The sequence below is a fragment of the Acomys minous genome, assembly GCF_964271855.1.
Source record: "Acomys minous genome assembly, chromosome: 4".
NCBI lineage: Eukaryota > Metazoa > Chordata > Mammalia > Rodentia > Muridae > Acomys > Acomys minous.
In genome coordinates, this window is record NC_140486.1 from 35184257 (window position 1) to 35191807 (window position 7551).

At 37.1% G+C, this 7551-nt stretch overlaps 1 pseudogene across 1 annotated transcript; it reads right to left on the minus strand.

Annotated features, from left to right (window-relative positions):
- Positions 1-2387: 2387 nt before the first annotated feature.
- LOC311596058 (S-phase kinase-associated protein 1-like) lies at positions 2388-3087 on the minus strand (annotated as a pseudogene). Its single transcript has one exon. The product of its transcript is annotated as an S-phase kinase-associated protein 1-like (transcript).
- Between the last annotated feature and the right edge of the window lie 4464 nt (positions 3088-7551).

Here is a 7551-nt window from a genome sequence, read left to right on the forward strand (position 1 = left end):
GATATCATCTTCAATCTCTTTCTTCAGAGATTTAAAGTTTTTTTTTTTTTTCAAACGAGTGCTTCACTTGCCTGGTTAGAGTTACTCCTAAATATTTTATATTGCTTGTGGCTATCGTGAAGGGTGTAGTTTTCCTAATTTCTTCCTCTGCCTGTTTGTCATTTGTATATAGGAAATCTACTGACTTTTTTGAGTTAATTTTGTATCCAGCCAATTTGCTGAAGGTGTTTATCAGCTGCAGGAGTTCTTTGGTGGAATTTTTGGGGGTCACTTATATACACTATCATATCATCTGCAAATAGGGATAATTTGACTTCCTCCTTTCCCATCTGGATCCCTTTGATCTCTTTTTGATGTCTTATTGCTCTGGCTAGAACTTCAAGAACTATATTGAAGAGATATGGAGAAAGTGGACAACCTTGTCTGGTCCCCAATTTTAGAGGAATTTTTTGAGTGTCTCTCAATTTAATTTGATGTTGGCTATTGATTTGCCATATATAACCTTAAATATGTTAAGGTATGTGACTTGTATTCCTGATCTCTCCAGAACTTTAACATGAATGTGTGTTGGATTTTTCAAATGCTTTTCTGCATCAAGGAGATAATCATGTGGTTTTTCTCTTTCAGTTTGTTTATATGGTGTATTACATTGATGTATTTCCATATGTTAAACCATCCATGCATGCCTGGAATGAAGCCTAACTGGTCATGGTGAATTATGTCTTTGATATGTTCTTGTATTTGTTTTGCTAGTATTTTATTGAGTATTTTTGCATCAGTGTTTATACGAGAAATTGGTCTGAAATTCTCTTTTATTGTTGGGTCTTTGTGGGGTTTAGGTATCAACGTGACTATGACCTCATAGAAAGAATTCGGCAATGTTCCATCCATTTCTATCTTTTGGATTAGCTTGAAGAGTATCAGTATTAGCTCTTCTTTGAAGGTCTGGTAGAATTCTGCACTGAAGCCATCTGGCACTGAGCTTTTTTTGGTTGGGAGAATATCAATGATTGCTTCTGTTTCTATAGGAAAAATAGGGCTATTTAATTTGTTTATCTGATTTTGATTCAATTTTGGCAAATGGAATCAATCAAGAAAATTGTCCATTTCCCTTAGATTTTCAAATTTTGTGGCAATAATGCCTTTAAAGTAGGTTCTTATGATTCTTTGTATTTCTTCAGTGTCTGCTGTTATGTCTCCCTTTTCATTTCTGATTTTGTTGATTTGGATAGTGTTTCTTTGTCTTTTAGTTAGTTTGGCTAACAGTTTGCCTATCTTGTTGATTTTCTCAAAGAATCAGCTCCTGGTTTTGTTGATTCTTTGAATTGTTCTCTTTGTTTCTAACTTATTGATTTTTAGCCCTGAGTTTGATTATGTCTAGACTTCTACTCCTCTTGGGTGTTTCTGCTTTTTTTTTCTAGGGCTTCCAGATGTGTCATTAAGTTGTTTATGTGGGATGTTTCCACTTTCTTTCTAAAGACGCTTAGAGCTATGACTTTTCCTCTTAACACCATTTTCATTGTTTCCTACAAATTTGGGTATATTGTTCCTTCATTTTCGTTGAATTTCAAAAAGTCCTATATTTCTTCCTTGACCCAGGTGTCATTAAGTAGAGAGTTGTTTAATTTCCATGTGAGTATAGGCTTTTTGTTATTTCTGTTGTTGTTGAAGTCCAGCCTTAGACCATGGTGATCTGATAGGATACAAGGTATTATTTTAATCTTCTTGTATCTGTTGAGGCTTGCTTCATAACCTACTATGTGATAAATTTTAGAGAACGTTCTATGGGGTGCTAAGAAGAAAGTATAATCCTTTGCCTTTGGGTGAAAAGTTCTGTAGATATCTGTTAGATCCATTTGATTCATGATATTGGTTAATGAAGTTACTTCCCAGCTTAGTTTCTCTTTCAAAGAACTATCCTTCAGTGAAAGTGGGGTGTTGAAGTCTCTCACTATTAATGTGTGGGGACTGATGAGTGGTTTAAGCTTTGTTAATAGTTCTTTTACAAATGTGGGTGCCCTTGTATTAGGAGGATAGATGTTCAAAATTGTGATGTCTTCTTGGTTGACTTTACCTTTGTTGAGTATGAAGTGTCCTTCTTTGTCCTTTTTGATTAATTTTGCTTGAAAGTCTATTTTATTAGATATTTGAATGGCTACACCAGCTTGCTTCTTGTGACCATTTACTTGGAATATTCTTCCCCAACCTTTTAGTCTGAGGTCACGTCTGACCTTGCGGGTGAATTGTGTTTCTTTAATGCAGAAGAATGTTGGGTCATGTTTATGCATCCACTCAGTTAGTCTGTGTCTTTTTATTGGAGAATTGAGACCATTGATGTTGAAAGATATTATTCAGAGTAATGAGTGGGGGGAAAAGTAACGCTTCTACTCATAGAAGAAACTGAGCCACAGGTTTGATCTGTACTGGAACTACACATGCAGTGAGGACAGGCTGCATTTGTGTACTGTTCTCTAATATTAATAATTATAAACAGAGAAGTGTAACTAGCATTTGGAACAACCCTTCTAGTGTTACAGTGTCAGGCACAGCACTTCACTTCTCTTCACACCACTGGTTCTCTTTGCATACCTGGGTCTCCTCCTCTTCAGTAAAGTCACTTTTGATATCGAAGGTTTTACAGATCTCCTCAGGAGTTTTCCCCTTAATCATATTTGCCACAGTCATGCATGTAACATCAAGCAAACCTTTGATGTCTAAGTAGTTTGCAGCCAGAATAAGTTCAAAAAGTATTCCTTGGTCAACTTTCAGGAATTCTTGGTCCCAAACAGGAATATCATTGGTCCTTTTTTCTTTCGCATCACCCTCAGGAGAAGGAGGGTCATCCTTGTGGTGGGTGCACCACTGAATGACTTTTTTTTTAGAGTTGCTGCATTAACATGTGGTAAAGGAACAGGATCACCATCTCCCTTATATTCCTAAATCTTGTTTGGCAATTTCTACATCAACTTCAAATATCTCTCCATCCAAACTCTGTAACTTTATTGAAGGCATGGTGTTCGGTCTCAAGACCGCAGGCCAGACGTTGACAAGTGGCACTCACACAAGAAGAGAAACACCAAGGACAAGGGCACTCCATTTTCTTTTTAATGTAGCAAAATTTTCAACATCTTTTTTATATTTTATTTTAGATTTAAGGTGTCCTTTTGTTTTATTTTTCTCTCATACATTATACTGAAACTTCCCTTCCCATCTCTCTTCCGAGTCCCTCCCCACCTTTCTTCTCCTCCAGATTAACTTTTTCTCTGTTTCCCTTTAAAAAAGAAAAAAGAAAAATAGAAAAAAAGAAAAGAGAAGGCCTCTATGTGTATCCTCTGAAAATGACATAACAATTTACAATAAGACTGGGCACAAACTCTCATATCAAGGTTGGATGAGGAAACCTAGTAGGTGGAAAATATGACAGTTCAGGCAAAAAGAGTCAGAGAAATTCCCCTTTTCCACTGCTGGGAATACCACAAGAACACCAAGCTATACAAGATAACATATATGCAGAGAACTTAGCTCAGACTCATACATGTTTGTGTTCACTGCTTCAGTCTTTCTGAGTCCCCTGGTCCCCGCCTAGTTGATTCTGTAGGTTATATTCTTCTGGTGTCCTCAACCCTATGGTCCTACTGTTCTTCATCTTTATCTTCTTTCTGCAGGTTCCCTAGTGCTTGGCTGTGGTTCTCTCTATCTGCTCCCATCAGTTGCTGGATGACGCCTCTCTGAAATTTCCAGATAGGGTGTTCTGCTCAGTTCTGTCAAACTGGGGTGATGTAACAATTATGTGCCATTTACTAAAGGCTTAGACTGCCAAGATCTGTATTTTTTTCTTTCTGCTAAATTCTAAGGAGATATTTGTGTATCTGACTTTAGTGGTAATAAACCAAGACTGTGACACTGGAAACAATAACAGACAACTCTTAACTGATCCATTTACAAATTACCTGAAGTTTAGTAGTAGTACAGCAAAGCCCTAATGCATCTCATATAATGAAGTGTAAATCAGATAATGTATGTACAAGTTTTAGCACAGTGCTAAGAAATAGAAAACCTTAAAATATTGGTGGCAAATTATTATTTAGACTGTACTTTCTATTTTTCATTTACCTGGAAACAAACATAAGGTATTTGATTCATTATCCACTCTACTTGTCTTGTTTCTTTTCTGAATTGTGGAAATAAACATGGACTGTTATCAATGAATAAAATATAACAAGGGTCTCTGAATATGAAAGTACAGCTGAGTACCTGACTTGTAGACAAATACATCTCTCCACAGATTCTACCCCATAGTCCTTTTAACTACACCCTTGCACAATACCCACCATATATGTATAGGAAAATAAGTTTAATCCAACGAGAAATACTATGAATGACTATATATTAAATTAGAATAACCCACTGAACCAAATGTTACTGGTGAAAATTAGGCGGGGTCCCCTGAGGTGGTAGAATTAGGACTCAGTGCTCACAGTGTCAATCTCCTTATCGTTGCTTCCTGTGAACAGATTCTGCTCTGCATTAGGTGGACATTGGCAATCCAAGCAAAAAGAAGGGAATTCACATGGTGGGTCTGATGTTGTAGATGCTAGCTCCAGAAGTTCTGTGCATGTGTGATAAAAGTTTCCATGAACATCTGTTGGAGGTCATAATCACTTCTGGAAGGATCTTTAGGAGAGTTAGAAGGAAGAGCAAGCTGCTGTTGAAAACCCTGTGTGACCAAGGAGGCATGTCAGGGCAAATGGAACAGCAGCTTTTGTGTCTAAGGCTGCTCAGGTAAGGTAGTAGACTGATCTAAGGTGTGCAGGTGCTCCTTGTGCCTATTTAGCAGGTTCCTATTGAAACAAGGGTACCCAGCCAGCCACTGAGACTTTACTTGCAGCTGCCACTGCTCAGACCATTGAGGGATTGGAAATACTACTAAGTGGCCATAAGCTCTTCTGCGGTTATGTGAGCAAGATGGAAAGGTGGGTAGGAATCCCCCTCCCCCAATTAAGGATATTGGTAAGCAATCTTCCTTTAGCCATAGCTTTCTTTGTATTTGGATAATAAAGGCATCACTAAGCTTTAAATAAAATTCCCTGTTTTTCTTTTTATGAAAAAAAATCCTGCAAAATATATGTTCTCTCTCTCTCATAAATTTTGATAAAATTGTCAATGATGCAAAACTAGCCCAAAGAGTGTGTGTGTGTGTGTGTGTGTGTGTGTGTGTGTGTGTGTGTGTGAGAGAGAGAGAGAGAGAGAGAGAGAGAGAGAGAGAGAGAGAGAGAGAGAGAGACAGAGAGAGACAGAGAGAGACAGAGAGAGAGAGAGAGAGACAGAGACAGACAGAGAGAGAGAGAGAGAGAGAGAGAGAGAGAGAGAGAGAGAGAGAGAGAGAGAGAGAGAGAGAGAGATTTTCAGTGATTGTGGCAAGGAAGAAAATATAATGTTTTGCTGGACTAGTCTTAGAAATCATGAGCCATAACTTCTGCTTCATGCAAGTCTATTTATTTAGAATAAGTAATAAGTTTAGCCCATACTCAAGGGTAGGAGATTTAAACAAATAAATTATCCTCATAATCCTGAAACAATGCACTCTTAACATGTCTCAGTCTTTTTTTTCTTTGTTGTACTTTGACTGTTTTATGTTGCACTGTTTTGAGGAACTTTAAATCCTTGCTTAAGTATCTTATATGCTCTTAAAATCAGCCACTGTTTTATTCTTCCTAGTAAATATTGCATGTCTAGAATTTCAGGTTGAGTTGTTCTCATATCCTCCATCTCCCTTTGATATGCATAATATTTCCTCTAAGTTTTAGAAAATAAAAGTTATAATAATGTCTATAGTACTTGCCTAATTCTCCAACTACTTTTTTTCCATGATGGGATTTTTCTATGTCACCTTGGCTGTCCTGGACTTATTTTGTAGAACAATTTTTGCCTCCAACTCATAGTGATCCTCCTGCCTCTGCTTCCCCGAGTGCTGAGATTACAGGTGTATGCCACTATGCCGAGCAATTCTACAACTATTAACAAATCCTTTAATAATTACAATGCTCATGTTATTTCTCATACTTAGTGTTTATGTTGCTGTGTAAAACACTATGTCCAAAGAAACTTGAGACAAAAAGGGATTATTTCACCTTACTACTTCTAAGTCTGTCATCCAGAGAAGTCAGGGCAGGTATTTGAGGCAGTGCCTGGAAGCAAGAATTGTTTTGTGCTTTGCTCCTCATCGCTTCCTCAGCCAGGTTCCTATAGGACCCTATAGTACCAAGGACCATGAGTCAGGGGTGGCACAGTCCATCTCAATCATTCATCAAAAAAAAAATGCACCAAAGCCCAGTCTGGTAGAAGGTATTTCTCAATCAAAGTTCCTCTTTGAAAAATGAGTTTATCTTCATAAAGGTTACTAAACACTAGCCAGCACATTCAGCTTCTATTAATCAAATTTCTCTTCATTATTGTTCTACTTTTTTCATGTGTGGTTATTTTGGGAATATGACAGAGTCTGTAACATTGTAGTGGTCTTTTCAGGTTCTTATAAAAACATAATACCAACAACAAACTATGTGATCCATATAACAAACATTTATCTCAGGGTCCTTAACACAAGATATCCAAATTAAATGCATGTTAATGGGGATTTTTTTCACATCTTGGTTTTGTAACTACATTGAGCCTTGACTAATCTTCCTACCTCTATTTATAAACTGCTGGGATTACTAAGTGTGGCCATGTTCATGACCAAATTCAGTGTGGCAATGTTGTGTCTGCTGTGGGTCTTTTTCCTGATGTAAGGGTCTTCTGTGTCTTTATATAAACAAAAAGTCAAGTGGAATCCCCTTTTTATGAGTACTTAATCCATTCCCCTCTCCAAACATCTGTGTCTTGATTATTTCAACATTACACATTATCTTTGAACATCTGGGTTTATGGGTAGATTCTATAGGATTATATCTTATTGAAAGTGGACATTTTATTCTTTGAAATGTTCTTGAACTTCAATCTAAGATGAAATTGTTGTTTGAAAATATATTCATCATTTCGTCATCCCATTGGGAAAGTTTCTTAAAGCATCATTTCACATAGAGCTATACTCTCCTGATTTTTTAAGGCAACACCCTTCTGAGCATGTTACTTCAGGTATAAGGGAGATTTTCCTATTCACTTCAGATAATAACAAGTGATAACAGGCTTGTACAACCTCTATTCATTATTCTACAAACTTCTCTTCTTAAAAATTACTGTGTGTGTATGTGTGTGTGTGCACTCATGAATATGCATTTGTGTGCATATGTGTGCATATGCATATGCCATGACATGTGGTTGTAGGTCAGAGGGCAGCTTGAGGGAGTTAATTATTTCTTTTTATGACATGGCTCTCAGGGATCAAACTATGGTTTTTTTGTTTGGCATAAAGATCCTTTACATGTTGAACTATCACGCCAGCCCTCCAACAGCTTTTTTAAAGGTGTTTTTCTGCCTCAAGTAATTAATTTACACAAATGTGTTCATCATCGCTGCACGGAATTCACTAATAAAACCTTTTGCATGCCTTTA